The sequence below is a fragment of the Amblyomma americanum genome, chromosome 11 (assembly GCF_052857255.1).
Source record: "Amblyomma americanum isolate KBUSLIRL-KWMA chromosome 11, ASM5285725v1, whole genome shotgun sequence".
Taxonomy (NCBI): Eukaryota; Metazoa; Arthropoda; class Arachnida; order Ixodida; family Ixodidae; genus Amblyomma; species Amblyomma americanum.
This window is the reverse complement of record NC_135507.1, coordinates 66,781,966-66,807,359: the sequence shown is the minus strand read 5'-3', so window position 1 is coordinate 66,807,359 and position 25,394 is coordinate 66,781,966. Positions and strand designations below refer to the sequence as shown.

The following is a 25,394-nucleotide window of genomic DNA, read 5'->3' as shown; positions in this document are numbered from 1 at the left end:
ACATCACCCCTGGAATCCTCAAATTCTTTCCGATCTTTGAACTATATCAATCGAGCATCTTTTATGATTGTTGCGATCTCTGAATCGTGGTGTCCTGCAGCCAGGGCAACGATAAGTGCAGGTACATTGAGGGCAGCCTCGCATGGAGTACTGCTTCTATTCCAAGTGAGGCCGATTGGGGCGTTTACAGGCAGCCCAATGGTGACCGACTAGGGCCCGCATTGTAGAACCCACACTGGTCTCACCGGGCTCATATGGAAGGCCGACATTAGACCTTCAGTGGGCCTGACTTCACAGCTGACTTTGTTCTACACGGGTAGTTGTTTGTTGCCAATATTTATTGCAGCCACTAGAAAACAAGCGACGCTGTTGTGGACAAATGGTATATGTTCCAAAACGTGCTTTATTCAAAAACGTCAAGTTTGATCTAGCCATTTAGAATGTAATTGGAGTGAGCGGCAGTTTTAGCGATCAGGAAGTAATGGCTCTTTAAAAATTCCTACATCGCAATATTTGACGTGTGCAATTTGCAGTTCAGTCAGTAACCTTACACTGGCTTTGGTGGGTCTTTAGTGGCGTTTTGCTTGTCCTGCGCTAGAAGAAATGAGAGTGTTATGCTCTCTTTTTTTGCGAGCCAAATAAACAAGATCAAAATGTTACGAGGACGTTTAAAAAGTATTTTTTCAGATCCGTAGCGTGCACGCTCTCAATGAAAATCAATTGCTAATTTAGGAATCTACAAAAGCCGCAATTCTTTTTTTACTATTTACTTTGCCTAAAGGAGTTCTTTGTTTTCAGATGTTATTTTTTCAGAAATTCGGGAGTACAAATGAAGGAACACTACTTGGCCTTAAATTCTGCCGAAAATCGAGCATTTCAAGAAAAGTAAAATTTTTTTCGAACTTCTCATTATTTCTGCCAAAGAAGAGAATCGCTATAAGTGCCCGTTCTTCAATTTCTTAATTTCGTACGCAGCACGATTTAGTAAAAATAGTTGGTCTAAAACTAGAGCGAAATAAGTGCTTTTTCCTTGTAATTTGGAAAACTTCGTCGCATGCGTTACCAAGACCGGCGGCGCTCTTTTTACGTCTCTGCAAGAACTGTCTGACTTCGTTCGAAATTTTTTGCAAATATTTAAATTTGGCAAAAATTTGCATCGCGATGTCGATAAAGTCCGCATTTGTTCATACAATTACGATCATCAGACGTCTGCAAAGAAGCCACGTCTTTGCCATCAGCTTCTTAAACACATCTGCACTTGCCCACAAATAAACCCGTGAAAATCATCGTTTATGTGAAAACAGTACTCTAACATAAGCTCAGTCCATTCTCTTGCAAGCCAGGCAGCAATCGGGGCTAGTTGGTTGTACAATTAGATGAAATAGGCGTGCTACTCTATGAAAGAGAAAACAAAACAAAACGAGGCGCACAGGACAAAAGCGCACCAACAACTAAGGTTCATTCTGGCAAGAGGGTACATAAATACAATCCATGCACATGTTCAATTCACATAAAAGCAAGCGATACCTTGCCGCTAGCTGTGTCATATTTGTACGCACCTCCTTGTCCTGTGTACTCCTTTTGTTTTGTCGTCTCTTTCCTAGTGTAGCGCGTTTATTCTATCAAAATCAAAATGTTCTCAGCAGTGGCATTTTTTCTTGAAATCACTTGGTTTGAAACAAACCTATCTGGGGCGTAATAACAGGTGAAGGAAGAACTTTTATCCGGAAACCAAGTGCCGTATGTATAGGCTGTCTTGATCATCATCACTAGGAAGCTGAGTGTGAGCGTGGACGCCGCCCAGGGGAACGCGGCGGACTCCGCGAAGGCCGTTGTCCTTGACCCTGTTGTGGAGCATTTTGCCTTTGTCCTCCATGACCTGCCGGTGCTCGTCCTGGACGCCCACGGGCTGGAGGGTGCGGCAATTGCGGCGCCTGGGGTAGCTGCGGACGTCCTCGTGCGCCTGGAAGCCCCGGATATGGAGGTGGAGGTCGATAAGGCGGGGCTACCCTTCCAAGGTTTGGAGAATATTGCGGGTTCCCACGAGGCAAAACAAAAATCTGCGAACCTACATAGAGCGAAGGAGAAGGGTTGTACTGAGGCGTTTGCTTTACTACTATTTAAAATATTGAGCAGACAAGTGAAGAAAAATGAGGGGCTCGTTTTTACAGACATGACGGAAGCGAAAAGTCGCCGAAACACAGAATCATAGTGGATTTTTTTTTATTTGTGGTGTTCATGAGCTCGAGATTAATAGGGAAATATTTCTTAAAGACAACTGATTAGAAAGCGGAAAGCGAAACGGCGAATAGGGTGGCTGAGCAACCAAACGAATGCTTTTTCTTCAAAAAATTCTTGATGGACATTGCCGTATGATAGGGTGCGTTGGCATGGTGAAGGATCCATGTCCGTGCATTGCCTCGTCGCACATGTGCTATGCGTTTCTTGAGTCCTTCATTGGACTTCACGATAAAAAGTTTTAGAATTTGTCCTGGAGGTGCAGCGATTTGTGGACGCTCCCTTGACGTTGAAAAAACAAAACAAATTAGCGTTTATTTCAATTTTAATTAACTCATTGTTGAAGGTCATCCCGGGCGATCTTCGTCATCCACTTCTCGGCCTTGTAAAAAGAATTTGTGCCATATGAACACTTGTTTCATGACTAGAAAATGTTCTCTAAAAGCCTTTTTTCAACTTATCTTAGGTTACAGTAATAGCTTTGCCGAGATCCAGAAAACATTTTGATGGCAGAACGTTGTTCATAATTTTGCCGGTACATATTCATAACGCACTTGAATGCCACAACTTCAGACGCTGTCAACTCTCGTGTACAACTGCAGTAAGTTCAAACAGGTGCTGAGTCGTGGTCACAATCTATCCTAACTGCCATATGACGGGAGTGAGGGCAGCATTGTCGTTCTCTCCAAACTGTTGCCACTCTCGTTCCTTTTCTAACACACCAAGAATTATGACAATGGAACATTATCTCTCTGCTATCCACATGTACGCTAATAGTGTTATAGTGATTTGAGGAAAGACGTCGTTGTTGAAAGGACATTGACTAGACTATAACTTCAGACTTGTGGTCGTTGCCTGCGATTCCAATGCAGCGCATTTATATCCCCTGTGAAGAAGACAGCAGTATGAACTGAGCCATTCGTGCTCTTGTTTGTTTTTGTGCTATTAAGGGCGCGAAAGCAGGCGATATCTTTTGAACTCAAGATCAATAAAATTGGGTTGTTCAGGAATACATTCCAGGATTCAAGTTTTATTTTTTTTGCAGAAAAGCTTGGTTCTTGCGGAAATTTGATGTTCCCTTATTCCGCATTCGTTAAGTATTATGAAACATTACAATCGACTGACCACGACCATCGGGACTCCATTCGTGAATTTGTTACCCGGTGCCTATCATAGTGTGGTTAAATGAAGGACCAGTTCTTTTTCCTTTTTCCTGTGTACGGCTGCTTTGTACCGTCGTCATGAAAACATTATTTTCTGCTCTTTTACTTGTTTTAGCATCCTGATCAGAACAATTTACTTTCCGTGTAAATCACTGGCGTTACCTTACGCGCTTGAACGCAGAAACCAGCAAGGTTTCCAGGAAACAAAGGTGTGACTCGACGAACCATGTAGTTTTATCTCCTCTCGTGACCACGCGGTACTCTGCACACCCCTTGTGTGCACTAGGTTTAGGTAAAAAATTTCCGAAGTTTTTTATTCGTCCTCATACAGTTCTCGAAAAGACATTCCCACGGAAATAGCGTGGCGCCCTCGCCAAATGAGTGTCGCTTTGGTCGCATCGAGATTCTCCACGAGACACATTTGCAGCCATTTTCCAGTAGCACAGCATGAGTATAAGGGCCGACCAGGTTGGTGTCAGGTTGGTAGCTTTTTTCCGGGGAGGTGGGGGAATTAGTTTTAGCATTTCGCGCCAATTTATTCTGTATCTTAGAATATCCATCGCCTGCCATCTTTGTCCCTGTTCATATGGCCGTTACCATGACCGATATTAAAGCCTTCTCCATATGTTCTCGGTCTTTTAGCAAAAGCAAGTGGGAATGAGTACGTTTAGAATATGATATAATTTATGCATTTTCGTTTACTTTGATTACTTTCTCGCAGTCATTACCACATCTTACGTGCTGTGTAATGCGTTTCCTTTTTGAGTTAGCTTGAAGTCATTTATTGCAAATATTTGATGCAGACATTGCCATCTATTACGCTCCGTGTGCTGCTCCTCCTATTTACATGTGCTTTGTGTTGCCAGCGTGCTTAAATCTACATGTTCTGTAATTACCATACTAGCAATGCATGTACAGCTGTAGGGCTGCACGTCGCCCGCTTTTGACTTGCTCGCAATGAGCTTATAGCTACAGCGTCCTTAATAAAATATATAAAAGCTCCTATAAATACTAAGAAAACATCTGGGAACCTGTAACCGACGCACTAATACTGTCTTCTTCAAATTTAGAAAGCCTTTGGTCGCTTTTTGGTAAATCTGAGGTCCAGTAACGCGGACGCGAAGGTAGTAATGCACATAAGAATTATATCTCCAGAAACCATATTTGATATGGAAGTTGAGACTTGAGAGATCAGGCATTTTTACCTTTCTCGGGAAAGCCTTGCTCTTGTCCACAAGTAAGGTAGCCTGCGGATATTCTGCATTAGGAAAGAAACGAAAAAACAGGACGATTAGCAACGCTTAACACCATATTCGAAGACACATGTTGTGGAAATTTGAACTTATGATATACAGATTGTGACCAATTAATGAGTGATGTGGATTTATGTGCCACTAGAAGCTTATATTTGTGTTTCACATATAATTTCTATACGAGCAATCCTTATCTCCTCGTGCTTGATAGTATTGAAGGACGACCAGCCGGCCAAATCTTTAGCTGGCGCGGGCGACGGCCGCTTTTTCCGTGCTCCTGCAGCTCATGGCGGAACAAACTTTCGAAAATATCAAATCTAAGCACAGGCTCACTAAGCCCGTGCCTAAAATCGAGCCTTCCGCAAGTTTGCTTCGTCGCAAAGCACAGGAGCGCAGAAAAAGCGGCGGTCGCGCACGCCAGCTAAAGATTTGGCCGGCTGTACACCTTGTGTCCCCAGAATTTGCTGGATACGTGTTGCAGCAGATGTAGGCCCACAGCGGGATTCTGAAAGATGAGCCTTATGCATGTGTTTCGGCAGGTCATTCATACAGTGGCACGAGTAACGAGGCAGAGGAACTGCCATCTGGCACGTGCTTTAAGGAGTTAGGACCGGCCTGCGTGGTGCTTTGTGTTTGCTCTTTCTAGTTGCATAGTGAGTGATGAAAGCTTAATTCTCCTCCTCCTCGTTCCACTTGTAGGAGGATGTTCTGGCTCACTGAGTGTGCAACACGCTGAGTTTGCAATACGCCACAACGGTTCTACCCAGCGTTCGGGCTGCGAACGAGGTTCACACCACAGGGTCGTCGTCTTCTTTCACACACAGAGTTCATTACAGTGAGTGAACCTGGCTGCTATGATACACATTGAATACATTCTTAGCATGGTTACCGTGGTTCGTACCCTCCAATCACGCCGACGACTACTACTAAAAGAACGATGCTCAGTCGAAGAAACGGGCCTTGAGTAGCGGTTACTGTGATTTTTTGTGATTACCACAAAAACCGCGTTCTGCAACAAAAAGAGATAAATGGTCAACCGTTTCCGAAGGTGCTGTAAAACAAGGATTGTTATAGCTTGGCTTTCCCAGTTTGATATCTAGTCATGGGTGATCCCTTCCATTATTTTCAATCGGAGGGACTGCTACCTTTGAAACTAAAACACCTACCACAAGACAAGATGTCTTTTAATTTGTAAACGCTATCGCCTTTACTCGAAAGTTGCACCTTTCAGTACTGCAGCTTCTGATTTTTTAAGGGATATAAGAAATTATTCCGAGCATGACGAATGGCAACGCTTGCTTCTTTCGTAGTAATTCTGTACACCATATTAAATTATCTTTGCGCTCGACGCACTATTTTGCGTGCCAGAAATGCTCACTGATCAAGACAGAACTGGCACCGTTTCGCTAAATTTGATTGCTCATTTTCTCCACTTCGGCTGCCTTGCTTGGGAGCTCAAGGCAGCGGGAACGGTGATTATACGCTCAGTTGGTAGCTCAGTTGGCATAGCACCAGATGCAGATGCGATATTTTGAGGCCGTGGGTTCGGATCCCACCGGCAGCATGGTTGCTTTTTCTGCTGCTTTATTAGTAATTTTCTGTAAGCTACAGATTAATCTAAATATATTTACCCTATTAACAGCACTTCAGATTTGTAAAAAATAACTAGAAACATTCCCATGTGCAGCTTGGTTTCGGTGACTGTTGGCTTGGTTTGTACATTTCTCAAACGAGCCCTTCATTTCCTTTGCCTTGTCTGCTGATAGCTTAAGGGGCGCCTTGGTTCTGGAAGCCTTGATGTCATAGGTAGCATAAGAGGGCTCTCGCACAGTTCCCACCCTCACCGTTAGATGACCTTCCACGCCATGCTCGGTGTAATACAGGACGTGCTATGTCCGCCGCTGTGGACGAGGGTGGCGCTGGTGAACACTCTCAAGGTCCAGTTACACGCAAAACGTAAATATACCCACGAGAGCAGCAGATTGGACAGCCGTCGCCGTAGCTCCGTTGGTTGAGCACCGGATGCGATATTCGGAGATCGTGGGTTCGGATCCCACCGACAGCATGGTTGTTTATTCTTCTTCTGTTTATTCGCCAATTGATCAGCACTCGAACGTTTCGAAAACGTGTTTGCCACTTCTTTCGGGACGTGAAGAAAAAGGCCACATTCTAAGTACACAGGCAAGCTGGTATGTTTCGTGGGAAAATATTTCACAAATACTTGGTATATAATAACGGCGATGTGTAAGGCATAAAGTACTAAATTTTTATTGCGCGTTTCTGCTTATTCATACCGCCAAAAAAGTTGCGATGTGGCCTTGTGAGTACTTCGGTGATACCTGCGCTATTGTGGATAACGCATAGTCACAACCTTGGCGGCATCACAGGAATGAAAATCTTATATGAAAGTACACTCAAAGAAAATTGGTTGAAATGATTAAGACAGCCAGATTTTCAAACCTACAGCGTTAATTAAACCTCACACATTACCTCGACATGAACTGTTTTACCGCCACTAAAGTCAATGATGAATATATTCCCAAAAAAGGTTGCTTCGTCAGTAGAAAAATTCCGACCTCTTAGGTTCATCTTTACCTATAACAGTGGTTTATTCAAAGAGTTGTTTATAAAATCAATTTAAGTAGTTTAATTCTTGCAGAAAAAGCGCCGGTTTTCAGAAAACGCTTCATTCAGACCAAGGTGATGATTTGTCATGTTTTACGGAACCCCTATTGAAACCTTCCGATGTGGCTGTGTATATGAAATACCAGAGAAAAAATAATTGCGCATGATACGTTGGCCACAGGGAAAAATTTCTTGTCTCCCTATGTTGTCTGCTTAGTTTCTAAATGATATTTCTTATATTGTGCATGGCGACGTAGGATGTCCGCAGATATTTTGACATTTCCGCATGCGCTTCATTTGGCTTGCATATGAGCCATACACAGAACACGCGTAATGATAGGAATTAGCATATGCAGCGTTTTTCCACCCTCATTTTGTAGGCCGCACACATTACGCAGAAATAATGAGTTCTCAGAACCGAAGTTATAGCACAGCTGCATCATTGTGTCCTTTGTGGAGCATGAGTAGATATGGTAGCACATGCCCAAACGAATACAAAATACTGGCTGTGATTTGGAAACCAAAACGGCTTTCTTAAGTGTTCTGCATATAAATCCTCGGAAAACAAAACATTTATAACCTCTTCCTTCACGTCTAATCAAAAAATAAACAGGCTCACGCCTGTAATAAATGCGACTGAAACAGCATTGTGCGCACCCGCGTCGTCTAAAAGAAGGTCACTCTTGGAAGGCAATTTTAGTCGCTGCCCTTTGTGCAGCTATATGTGGACACAAGCGTACGATTAACACGTTGCATACGCGTCGCGCTATATACAGTTTTGATCGAACTTGCTCAGAAGTATGCCACTAGCGTTTTTTTTATGTTAACCTAGGATTCTTTTTAAGCCCTGCGCCTCCATTTGGCCTTTCTGCGGTGTACTTTTTTGACCGAGGCACAGTACTCATCTGAAGTTAAGGAAAGAAACCGCGACGGAAGCAAGATTTTTTGAACTCCTGTGGACGGAAAACACGTTTTCACTCAAGCAGATTAGTTGAAGGCGTGGACATGTGCTGCAATTCGTGATTTCAGTTCCACGGCCAGTCAAAAATATGCGATACAACGCCATGTACACAACATAATATGAAAGTCAAACGAGGTTTACTATTTGCCAAATGATCCAGTGGGTCCAGAATGTAATTGCTTTTTAGGAGAACCCTAGAGCATTTCAGTGCGGTTTTATAATTTTCGCGAACACAAAAATGAGGGCTGTATTCTAAGATTTCTAGTGACCAAAAAGATTCTTATGATAAGATGAGGGGACTGCTTACAGTGGCTGCACCGTTGGAAAAATACGAGAGTTAACGTGATCTTCAGTTTACTCCCGTATACTCAAAGCTGATTATATGCAATACAAAATTTCATTCTTTTTAAACTACCTTCGTGTCTTACAACTGGCAGAGTTTTTCACTGTGATACAGGTATTAAAGCACTCTCCTCCAACTCGAAAATTGCATGCGTGCTTACAGGAAAACAAATGCCGGCAGCAGGAGTTGACTGAAGTGCAACGGAGAAGCCCTCATAGCGCCGGAGGCAATGATACCAGTAGTCACCGGCGCACGATAAGAAAGTTAAATTCGCCAGTCTACAGCTGGTGTTTTATATAATTTCACAGGTCTTCTTAGCAAAGGAAATCGGGCGGAGTAAGAAAAAGAAGACTGATAACATGAAGAGATGTAAAATAATTAGCTGTCAATCAACGTGCTGCTAAAATTGAGCGTTTAGATAAATACAATGCATGGACGAGCTAAAGCCTAATTTAATCTTATTCGTACAATCAAGCTTGCAGAAATTTGAGAAATGTGCAATGCAAAGCAGCAATATAATGAACTTCATAATTATCTTCCGAAAACACCGCAATGTCGACAATCTATACTCTGCGTAGCATAAATACACCTTTCTTGCTTATTTATAACCAATTTTCAATAAAAATTAACTTATGATGTAAAAGTATTTCTTCTCAATCGCAAAACACAATATAGACACTCCGCTTGGTGCTCATGGTCAAGCCTAAAAATATTCAAAAATTAGAGAGGAACGCGTCATATAATTATCAGAAAAGAAATAACCATGTTCAGGATAAAAAAAAAACATTTTTAGCTTGAGACAATATTGGCCATGATGGTAGGATTTACCCTTCGTGGATACATGCAAAGCAGTTCAAAAACTATTAACCGAGAACTTCAGCCTCGTTTCCTAGTAAGTACATCAGGCGAGAATTCAATACATCCGCAAGAGAAGGACAAAAATCCTTAAGACGATATTTCCTTAAAAATTTTGCCAAAATCTGCAAAAGATACATTGTTGCGCTTGTTTACAAACTGCAGCAGTGTACAGGTCTCTCTAGGTACCCCCGGCTTTGAACTCTGGGCAGAGCAATAACAAGATCCGTTCTCAACTTCTGATGACAAAAATATTTCGCAGTGTAATGTAGTACGTCGTGCGAAGTAATTCCAGCAAAGAGAGCAGGAAAGAAAAGGATCATAGGTGATGATGAAGTTCTTAAAAAAGAAATACTAAGGAAAAACCGCATGTCCTGCTCCATCACCATGACAATGGCGCAGTCAACAGGATGTCGGAACCCAGGATTCCCTCAAACGTGCTCCTGAATGAGAAGGAATTTGTGCGGCCAGCTCGCCAGCCTGGAGGGAAACCCGTGCCGTCCGAAGACACCATGCATGGCTCCTTGACGGATTCTCTTTCACACATTGCCCAGGCCCTCTCGATGTTCTCTCACCGGCTATAACATTGTGTCCTACTTTGAACTGCTATTAGTTGCCCCACACGGACACTTTTGCGTCTATCATTGAGCGTTCCAGAGTTTCACATGCTCAAGACCTAAAAATTACGGCCCACCGCTCCGTTCGGTTTCCTGACATCACGGGGGAATCCATGAAGGGAAACTTCCCAGGTGCCTCTCAAGCGTGCAACCTTTATGAGGACCACAGTTAAACAATTTTGTTTGGCCTGAGCCGCAGTTCTTTTCGCCGCGTTCGCCAAGCTGGCTAATGCGTATGGTGCCTGGTTACCGAGGATGAGGCCATGGCAGCAAGCTTAGGCTGATAACGTCGCTACAAACCTGTAAGACAAGCTCGACTTCTCGAGGCGTGCAATATTATGTTACCTTCTCCTGCAGCTCGGCTATTGTGTAGCCGGTGACCACACTGCACGACCGCCACTCGGCGCGGGACGCTCGCTTTAGCCTGGAAGTCTTTAGCCGTGGCACCGAATCACACAGAACCGCTGGGAATTGCAGAGCCGAGCGATTGCTGGATACCTAGGGAACTCGACCGAGGCCTGATCAAGTGGTACAGGGTGACTAATCTGTAGGGCGTCACCGACCGCACCTACGCCGTCAGGATATTTCCGTCACCGCACCACGATCAGGCACTCGAGGCCACAGAAGCTCTGCCACGTCAGGAATGGTCGGGAAGTCGAGGTCGACGTTTATGGGGCGAGAATAGTTTCAAAGCAGCCGAGATAGCCGACTTCAATGTAAAGCCTTAGCTGGCTATCCGCAATGATGTCGAGGAGCGGCAAACCCAATGTTACCATCATACACAGAGAAGGCAGTCAAGGCGGGGCCTGAGTTGATCCGCTCGTCCTAAGTTTCTTCGATATGCCGCTGACGTAACGCATAGGCGATGTCAGCCTATTACCCGCTCGATTATGATTACCGCTGGCCAGCAGACACCAACCTTCGCATGCCACTGTACCAGCAAAGGTGTGACTCCTGTGCTAACTTCTCTAGTAACCGACGATCGCACGCGAGGGCACAGAGGCCTAAACAATAGATACGTAGACCAACACCTTACGAAGCGCAGCGAACACACAGTCATATGAAGCCAAACATATAACGCCGTGCTCTTTAGCTTTCGCAGTTGTTGTCTGCTATTGCGCGTGCCGGGGAATAAAAGATTCCGTTGAGGACACAAATATCATGCGTCACAGACGAGAAAGAGGGGTAGAACGCATTCGAAACGCAGAAGCGCATTCGAAGAAACCACCACGTTTTGAGCCTTATTGCTTTCAAAGCATTGATGGTTGTCGCGTCAGCAAAGGTTGCCCGCATAATTGCCCCGTCCCATAACGATAAATATCAACAAGTCTGATTGTGTTAGTGCGTGATGAGATCTTGCTTTGGGAAAAATTTGGTTGTTGAGTTAGAATTAATAAATTAAACCCAAAAATTACACTTGGACGTCACAATAACCTCGCACGTCGACATATCACCAGTATGTTAAAACAGCCACGGACGCTGACATAGCACCTGGACGTCAAAACTAAAATAAAAATAAAAGAAAACAAACTAGAAAGCAAGAATAAAAAAATTAAAAATAAATAGAACTCGTACTGGCGTCTTGGAAAAAACAGCGTTCCAGAAGTTCCATGACGTCACATACGGCGATGTCACTGCATGTCTATACATGGAAACAACCCAGTGCTCTCGCTTTCCTCAAGTGCGGGTCACCGCTGTGATATCAAAGTTTTTTTTCTTTCTTCTATAGTGGCCTGATATATTGTCATTAACAGGCAGCACTCATTAGATCAGAATTGACCAGTTGATTTAGTGTAGTTACTGCGTTAAATTGGCAGGTTGCGCGAAATGTGAGTTGATACACTTAGGTACAACTTTATCAGTGGTCATGTGGTCAGAAGTGTACTTTCAGAACACTTAAAAACGTAACTTAATGTTTGTGAGACAAAGGCAGGGGGACACGGGTCCAAAAAAGTTTCAGCCTCGCTCGTATCAAGACTGTCTGTTGGAGTATATGCGTTGCACGGAAGGCGTAGAGCATTCTGACACATCTCAGAGATGAAGGTTGCCGCGCTTGTGTACAGAGCCAGTCTTTGGCTGCTGATCGTGCCAAAATTGTTGGTAGCCGGACTAAGTTAGAGAAATAGTCATTGACAGATGATCATTATTCTGCTTTCGCCAATTCCTTTCGTCGAGTTAAGTATCGCGCACGTTTTGTCGGCTTCTTTTGCGGCTGGAGCATCTTCTGTCATCAGCCGCATCTCTTTGTGATACTCTCTGCTCGGCTTCATTTACCGCTTCTAGTAGGTTGCGTACCGCCGCGTTCAGCCTATCATGTTTTCCTCAGGTGCAGCGCCAGCAGTGTCCCATGATGTTGGTATATGTGTCATCGTTGTCGTGCGCTTATCGTGGCCACTTTACCGCATTAACCTTTAACACACCATCCTGCATATGTCATTGGCGAGACAGTTTGGCCTTTCTTCCTCTTCATTTGACCATTTCAATAGCGTTACCATGACGGCAGCACTAACAGGTTTGAGCATCCTGATGAGCAGGAAGCTGAGATAAAAGATGAGGAAGACGACGACATAGCCCAGTATGCGCGAGGGGAAAATGCGAGAGAAAAAACCACGCGAAAAGCTCGAAGAGTAATCACCCTTTGGTTTTGTTGTGTATAATCGAGTCAAGAAAAGCGAAGCTGGTATTAGGTCACTGCTTTGCAAACACTCTGTGAAGAAACTACTTCCTGTGCATAAACTATTCATTATGTAATCGGTAAAAAATGCAGTGGCCGAGGGGTCTAACGTAAATGAGTCCTTTCTGTGCTCTGATTTAAATCTGATCCAAACGGAAAGTTTTCTTCTCGCTGCTGCTTTGACGAAAAAGTTCCGAAATTTTCAGATATGTTGGATTTCTACCTTCGTTAAATTTTTCTGTAATTTTACGCTCATTTTTCCCACAATAGGAGACAAAAAGCATGTCACGCCTGAGAGAATGTCACCGTGCTGGCTTGTGTGGTAAAGAATGTAGTTTGTAATTAATGTGCTGGTGTACACCGTCGAAACGACCCCTAACGAGGCAAATTTTTCAAGTACCAGCCTTCAACTTCCATCAGTCGAGAAGCACTTCAGAGCAAAACACAATGTAATTTCAGCATTTTAAATAAAAAAACAAATATCTTGTTTTAGCCAAAGATTTCATCTCAGTGTGACATTGCAATCGCATCCAAAACGAAGCAGACGGTTTAGAGCAAGGTGAAGGAGATGAATAATAATAATAATAATTGGTTTTGGGGGAAAGGAAATGGCGCAGTATCTGTCTCATATATCGTTGGACACCTGAACCGCGCCGTAAGGAACGGGATAAAGGAGGGAGTGAAAGAAGAAAGGAAGAAGAGGTGCCGTAGTGGAGGGCTCCGGAATAATTTCGACCACCTGGGGATCATTAACGTGCACTGACATCGCACAGCACACGGGCGCCTTAGCGTTTTTCCACCGTAAAAACGCAGCCGCCGCGGTCGGGTTCGAACCCGACAGCGGCGGCTGCGTTTTTATGGAGGAAAAGCAGCCGAGTGTCATTTTCTAATTCCTTGGTCAAGAAATAGATATAGCACAGATATTTATTTTTGAAAGCCAAGAATTTTACGGTATTGCGTGTCTGGTTCATTTTGATAACTTATAAAAACTGCCAGATGCGTGCTCCCGCAAAATATTTTATACTGAGAAATTGCGGCGTTTTAGAGCCGACTCGGCGCCTTGTTTAGGATTACTGAAGGCCGTAAGCCTGCGGCTTCAGTTAAAACATCGGGAGAAAAAAAAAGAGTGCGCTATTGCGAAGGATGCTACAGTGAGCAGCGCGGTGAACATTGTGCGCATACACATGGAGGAGGTGTCCTCATGTGCTGTTGAAGTTGTTTGGGATGGGTTGAATGGGTGAACGATCGAGTAGCCCTTTTCTTTAATTGGTTTCCGCTCCGAGAAAGGTATTTCTTTCGAATGCAATGCTACGGTGTGCGTCTTTGGAACGCTGGGAATTCGGACTGTTTTGCCCCGCCGCGGTGGCTCAGTGGTTAGGGCGCTCGACTACTGATCCGGAGTTCCCGGGTTCGAACCCGACCGCGGCGGCTGCGTTTTTATGGAGGAAAAACGCTAAGGCGCCCGTGTGCTGTGCGATGTCAGTGCACGTTAAAGATCCCCAGGTGGTCGAAATTATTCCGGAGCCCTCCACTACGGCATCTATTCTTCCTTTCTTCTTTCACTCCCTCCTTTATCCCTTCCCTTACGGCGCGGTTCAGGTGTCCAACGATATATGAGACAGATACTGCGCCATTTCCTTTCCCCCGAAAAACCAATTATTATTATTTCCTCTTGACGAATTTGCGCACGTCATTCCTATGCTGTTGTATTCGTTTTTTGGATCTTTAGTTTAGCCTATGTAGTTTTTGTCGCCGTCGGCGCAAAGAAAGTAACCTCTTAACTAGACTCTATTATTTGCAGCTTGGGAACAAGTTGAACAAAACTTAAAAAGACTATTGTTGAGCAGAACGAAGAATGCAACGTTGTGGAAAACAAATTTATTTGCTAATACGTCGTTAAAATAAAAAAAGAATTCGTAATGACGTTGCGTCGACATCTTCTGATGAGCAAGTGAAAGCGCTAAGACCTGGCGTCACTGTGCCATTCTGTGAAGAGAACGTACAGGATATCAAAAACGCATTCACACTAAACAAATGCTGCGGAATATTTCATTTTCATACAAACTTAATGGCTACTGTACGGCAAAGCTTGAATTTCAAACTGTTCTCGCAGACACGAGGCTTGTGCTTAAAATTTCTGGAATTCGATTAGGGCGGACTCTCCTGCATATAGATATGAAGTAAGTGCTCAATTGTACTGACGTGCACAGTGCTACCTGTCATTTGGCATCAGTAATTGCAAAAAAGTGAAATCTAATTGAAGGATATCAGCGAGTTTTGAAATTCGTATCACTAATAAAAGACTTCTTGATGAACACGAGTGAACGCTACTGAAACTTATTTCTTGAGCGGGAGAAAAATTTTTCCGGGAACCTGCACCATCGCGTCTTCTAGCACATGTGCTCTTTTTGATGTTGAAGTCTTCCAGCCTTGCCACTTGGCAAAAGGAGAAAAGCAGAACAAATGGGACCGATAAGGATAAGAGTGCTTTGAAAATTGTGTGACTTTAGAGCGTATGACAGCTAAGGGAACGCCGCGCAAGTAATGCGAACCTTTCACTACTTTGTAAGCCAAATCAATTTCTTGTGCTCATTATAGAGTGAGTAGCTGACACAATCATCAGTTGTCGCGACTAGCGAGCAGAACACGCAAGAATGGCGGGTTCGATATCATCTCTATTTGTTGCAAGCCGCCCCGGTGGCTCAGTGGTTTGCCACTCGGCTGCTTACCGTAAAAAGGCAGGTTCGATTACGGCTGCGGTGGTCGAATTTTGATGGAGGCAAAACTCAAGAGGCCCTTGTAATGTCAGTGAACGCCAGTGGCGTCAGTGAACGCCAAAGAACCTCACGTGGTCGATACTTCCGGAACCCTTGACTACGGTGTCGCTCATAGCCTTAGTCGCCCCAAAATGTTAAACCTCTAGAAACTATAAACATTTTGCAACAAGCGCACACTTAGCGCGTTTGATTTTGTAGGCCGTTTTCTGATAGATATTTATGGAAATAGAGACGAGGCACATGAAATACAGTGCATTTAAATCGCATGAAAAAATTTCTCAGCAACAAGATTGTGCGCAAATAACAATTTCATAGCTATTCAGTAAGAAGCATGAAGCAGCTTTATGAAAACTGCACGAAAATCATTATTTTTTACCATAAAATTTTAGCAGCTGAAAAGTAGTCACATCTGTGTCTCCATCTGTCCGATCGCATTAAGGGCACAAAGAAATACTCATAGCATCACAAATGCTGAATTTCAAATGCTTTGGATTTACTGAGGCACGATATCTTTTTGCGGAAATAGGCGCTCCCACTGCCATGTGCCCTCCCTTATCTAGCACGGATTAGGCGCTGTTTATGTTGTGAATTGCAGCCAGCTTCAGTCTTTCTGTGACATGCGATGTCGCGGAATTAGGCATGCTGCTTCTCAACGCATGTTCGACACGCGAGCCTTTGAGCTCCTCGAATCAAATTGTCGAGCGCGAGCGGGTGTCAGTGTGCTGGTGGTTGAATGTGACGTCAAACTAATGTCAGAAATGCACGCTGGTCCTTATTGAAAACTGAACAATTTAATGCAAAAATATCAAATAAATAACTGATTGTTATGCGATGTGGCTCTCTGGATTCATTTTCATAATTTGGAAAATGCGGAATCTTTCCTAGGAAAATTATAGTGAGGCGCAAAATGCTGAATTCTCTATTCTGAATTTTGTCAACTCAAATTAATGCTTTTTTGCTGTTATTAGCAAGGCAGTCGGCGGTTTATGAAAAGCGCAATAAGCAAGGCTAATGCTACTGCTTTCGCAACGCTTGCGATTAATATAACGAAACATGGTCTGGAACGCTGTCGTCTTCACCTAAGTGCCGCATCATTAGCCGATGGTTCTGCTCAACATTTTCGCTGAGAGAAAATCTATCCGCGCCCTCTGACTTTCTCTAAGACAGCGCTAATTATCAGCTGTAAGGAAAGTTGAGCTCGCTGTTTGAAGTAATTTTGTTAATGATCGTTTGCCTTAAAATGAGCTTCAGAAACTGCGTAATAAAAAACGCAACCATGCCTTATCAACACAAAAATTAGCCAAACATGCTGGAGGGTAACTTAATATTTCGGAAATATATAATTGGCAGAACTGCGCAAAAAAGACAGGAATAGAGACAAAAAAACGAAAGCAACATTACGGATGGTTTCCTTTCTGTATCTACCGTCCTACCCTTTATTGAAATGAAACCGACACGCTGGCTGAGTGGTTATGGCGCACTGCTGCTGGCCCGGAAGCCGCGGGTTTCATGCTGGTGGCGGCTGTCGAATTTCAGTGGAGGCGAAATTCTAGAGGCCCGTGTACAGTGCAATGTGAGTGCACGTTAAAGAACCCCAGCTGGTAAAAATTTTCGCAGCCCTTCACTGCGGCGTCTCTCATAGCCTGGTTCGCTTTGGGGTGTTAAACCGCCATAAACAAACCTAAACCAAACATTTATTGAGATGAACGAACTAGCTGGCAGGATCGTTCCGCTAGTAAATATACTTTTTCTAATTCGCATATGAACATACAACATCTGCTGTATATGCGTCTAAGAGTTGCCATCTTGGAAGAGGCCGGACTAAATGTAATCTTGAATTAAGTCTACATATCAGCCAATATGTCACAGTTTTTTTAGTGGATCACGTGGCCAAAACACCAAATAGACGTCGCAGTAGTCGTTCGGTCGAAAAAAACCCGAAACGGCATGAGAGAATTGGTTTGGTTTATGGGGGTTTAACGTCCCAAAGCGACTCAGGCTATGAGAGACGCCGTAGTGAAGGGCTCCGGAAATTTCGACCACCTGGGGTTCTTTAACGTGCACTGACATCGCACAGTACACGGGCCTCTAGAATTTCGCGTCCATCGAAATTCGACCGCCACGGCCGGGATCGAACCCGCGTCTTTCGGGCCAGCAGCCGAGCGCCATAACCACTCAGCCACCGCGGCGGCTCCGACATGAGAGAATTAACTCAATTATAAAAAATATTTTACGCTTGCTGGCAAATACCAGCCAGAATTATATGAATTCTAATGTCAAAAGCATCGTTTGACAGAAGAAAACGTGCAACAAAATTTGGTGTGTATAGTCGTTTAAGGGCATGTTTGGTATTGAAAGCGTTGCTGAAGTCCAATTTGTTATTTCTGCAACTTTTATACACATCTCGACCTGTTGTTCCAGACTCGAGAATTTTTTCTCGAATTTTTTTTGGATGATATTGCAATAACAAACGAGCAAGAAGATGATGCCGGGTAACCGATGTCTTCTATAAAGATTGTCCGCAATGTCATTAAGCTTTAATAAGTTGTTTTTGAGAAGTAGCTCTCTTTTTAGGCTATTTCCCCTGAAATGGATTTCGGCAGTCGACAGTCTGCTGCAATAAATCTGTAATGGCGAAGGACTGGAGACGTAGGTTATGTTCATGATTAACCCGTATACTTGGCCAAGTTAGTACATCTTAAAGAAGGAAAAACAGCGCAGAAACAGAGGGTGAAGGGAGAACACGACGGCACAACGCGCTGATTTTCAAGTCGTTTTTAGACCACCGGAAGCGAACTTTATCGCATGAGAAACGTATAAGCAGCCAAAACACAAACATTATAAATACCCCCGATATTGAAGGCGCAATCATTGTAGGTTCTTCCCACAAATCACCTCCAAGGGTAGATAACTTATTTCCACTTCAAGCAATCAAGCAGATGGCTTGCTGACGCAACTCTGACCTATCCGCCGAATGATGAGTACTTTGAAGATTTGCCTGGGTTTCTTCGATCTGTATTTCTTTAGGACGCGCGTGCTATCCAGGAAGGTGTGCGGTTTTTTGAAGGACATTCCTAGTAATGCAAGGCTATATTGCTGCCTGTGCATAGTTTATACTATCCGGCGTGCTCGCTTAGTCGAGTATTGAGAAAGAGACCCGCCTGCCCGACGTAAAATCTCCCACACGATAGTGGCACATCCTGCACCACACCGCACTGATAGTCAGTGTAGATATTTTCGCTGCACGTATCATCACATTTTTTATTCTGCACCGAACAAGCCCAGTGCCTTTGCCGGTGGGTCAACAATGGCGAACCACTACTAGGCCCGTATTATACGAACCACCAAAATCGCTGCGCTCACTGTCAGTGCGGTGTGGTGTAGTGTGCATCGTGTGGGAAAACGCCTGACAGGCAGACGGGTCGCTGACTAACTACTCGACTAAGCAAGCATGCCAGATTGCAAGAAACCGGCACAGGCAGCAATCTAGCCATGCATTGTAAGGAATATTCCTCAAATAAACTGCACACCTCTTCTGGACAGCATGCTTGTCCGAAGAAAATACAGAGCGAAAAAAGCCAGTGAAATCTTCACTGCTATAATAATTCAGCGAGAAGCCAGAGTTGCGCTAGCAAGCCATATATTTGTAAGACTGTTTGAAAAGGAAATATGTTATCTATCCTTTTCACTTGTGGAAAGCACCTGCATGGATTGCGACTTCTGCATAAGGGTTATTTATAATATTTGTGTTTTTCCTGTTGAACTGATTTTCCAGGTGTATTTTTTTACTTCTGGCGGAATAAAAACTTGACATCACATTGCGCCAAAGGGCTCTCCTTCGTCGTCTGGCTCTGCGCTGTTTTTTCTTCTTTAATTTCGTCAGCTTTCACGATTTCTTAACCAAAGGTCTCTTATTTGGAGACATGTTACAAATAGAAGATATTATATTTCAATTATTTATAATGTCGTCAGCCTCAGAGGGCTATAGCAAGAGAAGAAGAGGACAAACTTGAACATTGCGCCAAAATTGCAAGGAAAAGTTGATATTCAGCACAAAATGCGTGCACCAATAAGAGACCAATTGCTCATTATCACGCATTTAACCACAGCCATGCGGCTGCGGTTTCGCTAGCAGTTCGGTTTTTCTTGGGTTCTGGGGTCCAGATCCAGTGTTCGCGGATGGTAGTTCGAACAACAATAATGGGTTAATGACCAAATATGCGGAATTGGTCATTCACTTCGTTCTTGGACTTCTGGGAGCCTTCCTATCATTCCTGGCTAAATAGTGCTGCGGTCAAATTTAGATACGCCACTGCTGCCCTTTGGCAGGTCATACTACGCTGCACATTGTTTGCTCTAAATACAAGAATGTCAAATTTTGGGGAGGGGCGGACCAAATTTTGGGAGTTAGCTGAGTGATTACCATCGTGATGCCCATATCCAGTTCGATGAGGGTCAAATTTAGCGGGTGGGCGATGTTTTGCAAGTGGCCGAAGTCAAGTTAGGATGAGCACATTCAAAGTTGGCTTCACATCAAGTTCGGTCCAAGTCGATGAAGGTCGAATTTCGTAGTTGGGGTAGGCCATTTTTGAGGACGGGAAGCGAAACATTTTGGAAATCACCTAGGGCTAATTTGGAGACACCATCCCATTGGCAACAGTCAAAGTACGCTTCGGCGTCTGACTCAAGGCGGTTGCTCTGAAACTGCCAAGTCTAAAGTGCGTTTGAAGGTCGCACTAACACACGGACGGAAACTGTAGTTTTACATTGAGTAGAACTATCGCTCTAAAATCAAAACGACTATGGAAGCCTGTAGTAAAAAACTGAAGTGCTACTTAACAATGTTGGACATCGCGTGGCAAGCTGTCGGCTCAAAGCAATGGACGCGTCAGAGCCGACGTAAGTTGTCGAATAGAATTTATTTGAACTAACGACCAGACTAATACAGTCGTAATGGTTGAAAAGACCTTGGAATGGCTATTTCAGAGAGCGTTGTGGAATTGTGCGACACAATTCGTCGTGATGTCAACGAGAGGCGTCGCTTATGACATCTGGTTCACACCGCGATGCATTCTTCAGGTACCAAGTGTATTGAGAAGGTGGAAGTAGAGAGACCATGTAAGCGCGCAGATGGAAGAAGCGGGTATTCGTGAACTACACTGTACATAGAAGAGGAGCCACAATGTGGCGGTGGGCTTTGACTCCTGGCAGCTGAAGCACGCGCTCTACGAGGGAGGTGTATCAGTGTTGATGCGCGGCTATAATTTATAAATTGCGATCAGCCACTCAGTTCCACGAAAGCAGAGTTGAGGAAAAGAGTCTAGCCATAATAGATGGCGAGCGAAATATTGAAGCATGTATAACCTACAGCTACCGATAAGCCTATTGAAACGAAGCTAGGGAGCATGGCGCCCTCCAACGGAAGTAAGTGGTCGGGCGCGTGAACATTTTATATCGTTGGGCTCAGCTGCAGCCATCGCTTCAAAGAAGGCGACTGGCCGTCCGTGTTCAGTCGTGTTCATTTCAGCACCAGTAACTGCGTTGAGCTTGCCCTGACATGGTTGCTGTCACTTAGAGATTGAGGCGAGCCGCATAATTTTGATGGGGAGTATAGTGATTGCTGCCTGGACAATGTTCGGACCTTGGGTGTTTATGGTGGGTGAAATAGAAAAGTTGGCACCCTTATTTTGTATTGTTCCAATTGCTCTTCTACCTAAGTGAATTGGATGCATATATGTCGGCCTGTGTTGTTTTGATTAGCAACAAGGCCCAACGAGGGGGCCCATGTGTGCAGATTATGGGCCCAGTGGCCCATGTGTGCAGCTGTAGGCTATGGGGGTATTCCCTAGATTTCAAGTTGTCAAGAGAAAAACTGGAGACAGATCACTTATGATCATTTCATCATCATCATCATCATCATAATCATCATCAGCCTTACTACACCCACTGCAGGGCAAAGGCCTCTTCCATGTCTCTCCAATTAACCTTGTCCTTTGCCAGCTGCATCCACCCTTTGCCTGCAAATTTTTTAAAACCATCCGCCCACCTAACCTTCTGCCACCCCCTGCTACGCTTACTTTCTCTTGGAATCCACTCCGTTACCCTTAAGGACCAGCGGTTATCTTGCCTTCGCATTACATGCCCTGCCCAAGCCCATTTCGTTATCTTGATTTCGACCAGGATGTCATTAACACGCGTTTGTTCCCTCACCCACTCTACCCGCTTCAGGTCTCTTAACGTTACAACTATCATTTTTCTTATCATCTTATGATAATCTTATGATAATTTTGCTTTGAGCTATGATTTATGATCTAACCTTATGATCATTTAGCATGATGTACAAGTGGCCACTCATGCAATAAATGCCATCATTCAATGAGACCCCCGTCGTCAGCACCAACCAGACTACAAAAGCTGTCGAAATCGACCGCACGCAGTGATGAGATGTGTCTTCGGAACATTAGCCATTGCATCAACAACAGCTCTCTGAGAGCCGCGATGGTGTTGTATGGGTTGCTATTGGACTCCCTCTCAACGACTCCTTATATTTTGTCTATTCGGTTGAGATCTGGGAAGCTGGGAGGCCGCATGTTTAGAGTAACATGGTCGTGGAGGTTTTTGTCCTTTCTTTCTTTAGTTGTATAGGCTGTGTGGCATAGCGCGGAGTCTTGCTGAAAACCACACGGCCTCCCTCGTGCTACTACAGCAGTAATCGAGGGCTTCACAATCGTGTTCAATACCACAGTTTAATCAACAGCACTGTATCTGGTACCTTGAAGGAAAACATTTTTTGACATCACGACTTCTTTGCTGCTCTCGACCCACTGATGCAGAGGACCACCCACTCAGGACCACCACTGCTGCTGGAAATCATGTGCGCATGACAGTTGGAGCGTCCTCGGGGCATTGACACAACCTACCCATCATTTTTGCAGTTCAGCTGCTGGTGCTGAAAGAATTTTTTTTTATTGCAGAAAACCCACCACGTTGCAGACTCCTCTGAGTGTTTCAGTTTGTTCATGAGTCGCTTGGATCTGATCAGGCGGTTCACCTTAGTTTCTCTGAAAAGAACTGTCTTCTCAGCTTAAAATAAGACTTGTAGCGAAGCTCCTCATGAAATACACCTCTGACAGTGGTCTCGTCGAACTTCACCACCCTGGGGAGAGCTCTTATCGATTTTCCAGGGACTTCATCAGTGATAACTTGTACTCAACTGATGCATTCCGGCGTCCTCTAAGTGTCAGAACGCCGACAATGTGGTTTACTTTCGAAAAAAGCATCCATATCCCCCCTGGCAGCTTCAAATTCTTTCCGAACTTTGAACACGAACGATCCAGCAACCTTTATGATTGTTGCGATCTCTCAATCGGGGTGTTCTGCAGCCAATGAGATGTTAACTGCCTACCTCTTCATTGCTTGAGTTAGCTGAAGTTCTTCCGTGTTTAGCTACAGTGAAGAATATGTAATTGTGATGTTGAGGATGGAGTGTGACCTGTAATATGTGTGCGGAAATATCTGCCGTAACCGAGCTTTTAAATTATCAGTAGATATTGGTGCAGATTATGAAACAAGTGTGACTCTGTGATTATGTATGTTTCTATAAATATTCCTATAAAAGAGTACGCTTATATTCGTAGGAATTTCTCGAGCTGTTTTTCTTCTTTGGTTTTTTGCTTTGTGCTTGTTGCTGACGTGTAGCGGTGGTGATGCTCGTAAAGCAGCGCATATTTTGCTGCATTTTCTTTGCAGCCCGCAGCTTTCAAATACTGTGTAAACATGAGGGATAATAATAATATTAATAATAATTGGTTTTTGAGGAAATGAAAATGCCGCAGTATCTATCTCATATATCTTTGGACCCCTGAACCGCTCCGTGAGGGAAGGGATAAAAGAGGGAGTGAAAGAAAGGAAGAATAGGTGCCGTAGTGGACGGCTCCGGAATAATTTCGACCACCTGGGGATCTTTAACGTGCACTGACATCGCACAGCACATGGGCGCCTTAGCGTTTTTCCTCCATAAAAACGCAGCCGCCGCGGTCGGGTTCGAACCCGGGAACTCCGGATCAGTTGTCGAGCGCCCTAACCACTGAGCCACCGCGGCGGGGCTGAGGGATAAAGCGAAAAATGCAAATTATTTACAACTGACGATAAAAATCAAGTTTTCAGCGTAAACTGTTGAAAATCGTCCGATACTGAGAATGAAAGCGCAACTTTACAACTATACGTTACTTTGCATCTGTGAATAATGATGTGGTAAGTCTAGAGAGTAAACATATCTGGTATATGAACAAGCGTTGTGCTCTGAACGCTGCTCGTTACAGGAAGGAAAGAGCCACAAACTCGCTGCGGGTAGAACAGAGCGCAAATGATTGCGGTGCGATAAACGGATATGCTCTGTAGGGCAAGATCTTTGAGTGTATATAAACACATTTCACCATGTAACAACGTTTTACAGCCCTCACAAATATGGAACACAATACTGAAAGACCGGCCCATGGGAACAGCTCTAAAACGGGCAAGCACAGCAAAACACAAGGTGTAGCAGCTACTTCATTCAATCCGCAATACCTCTGGTGTAATAATCTTTGAATTGAAAGCTTCACTACGCTAGGTAAAGCCGAATTCGACGGGCCTCGCCAGTTGACCTTCAAGTGAGCCACCATGGTGTCGCACCACTCGACCTTTGACCTTTCAATTCGCCGGTAGAGGGCGGCGGAGTAAGCCGCCTCGTGCACTGGGTGGCCAACCTCTTTCGACCAACCATTAACTGCCACCTACCTGCCAGGGCGGCAAGGGTGGGCACGCTGCCTATCCAGTGCGCGGAACGTACTCAACGTTAAAGACGCGCAGCCGCGTCTACTTCCCGGATACACCTCAGCTTTAGCTCCCTAAGCAGGTCCAATAGTATTTAAGCCACCGGCAATTGTCCTGTTACATACTGCTGCTCTTCGTAGAATTTACTTGATACCATATGGGTGGAACGAACTTGAAGGAAACTGACAAGAGCCACCGGGATGCACCACCATCTGAGGTATTCTTCTCAGCGTAGCCGCCGCAGTGGCTTAGTGGTTATGGTGCCCGGCTGCTGTCTCAAAAGATGAGAGTTCGATCCCGTCCCGGCGATCGCATTTCGAAGGGGAGAAATGCTAGTGGCCTGTCTGCTGTGCGATGTCAGTGCACGTTAAAGAATCCCAGGCGGTCGAAATTATTCCGGAGCCCTCCAGTACTGCGTCCCTCATAGCCTGAGCCATTTTGGTACTTTAAACCCCCACGAGCCAAAAACCATCTTAACAGAGAATCCCATCTTTAAAGCGAATGGAATACTAGTCCCATTGCGAAAAAAGCCGCCGCGTAAGTTATTGTGTGCACAGGCAGATGGTACAGGAAACCACAGCGATAGGAAGAAAAGCGAGGTCTTGTCATGAAGCGACCGTATGACGAACATAAGAGGCCAAACACCCGCATTTCCGGCACAAAATATGTATGTCGTTAACCTTTATATACTGCCCACTGCCCCCTCCCCCCCCCCCCCACCTCAATGTGGCGCTAGTTTTTCCGACAGCATTAGTGCCAAAATTTCGACGCAATCCGTTGTCGTACAGCGCTCCGGCTGGTGTCATACGATTTATCGTTGCTTGTAGCTTAGACGTTGTTGTCAAGTTGAGGCTAGCTTCAAAAGGGATTCGAATAGACGATATATCCTGCTTCAATTGTAAGATTTCCCAGACGCTTTAAACGAACACAAATGCGCGTTGACACAGTGACACAGTTACAGCGACATTTCGTTTGATCAGAACCAATTTCCTGATAAAATTGTGATGCAACCGTTCGTCGCGCAGTGTTCCAGGTCGTCTCATGAGCGCGCGCTCATGTTTGTGTGCGCATGGT

The 25,394-nt window shown here is 44.5% G+C and overlaps 1 long non-coding RNA gene across 2 annotated transcripts in view; it reads right to left on the bottom strand.

Annotated features, from left to right (window-relative positions):
- Positions 1–381: 381 nt before the first annotated feature.
- Positions 382–25,394, bottom strand: part of LOC144110320 (uncharacterized) — a 95,958-nt gene continuing 70,945 nt past the window's right edge. Inside the window, exons 1-3 of one of the 2 annotated variants that reach the window (XR_013309804.1) lie at positions 8,744–8,843; positions 4,607–4,659; positions 382–2,068 (exon numbers count right to left, since the gene is read on the bottom strand). This is a non-coding gene — a long non-coding RNA (uncharacterized LOC144110320). Of the gene's footprint in view, positions 2,069–4,606; positions 4,660–8,743; positions 8,844–25,394 lie in introns of those variants that run through there. The other variant, XR_013309805.1, reaches the window with a different exon arrangement.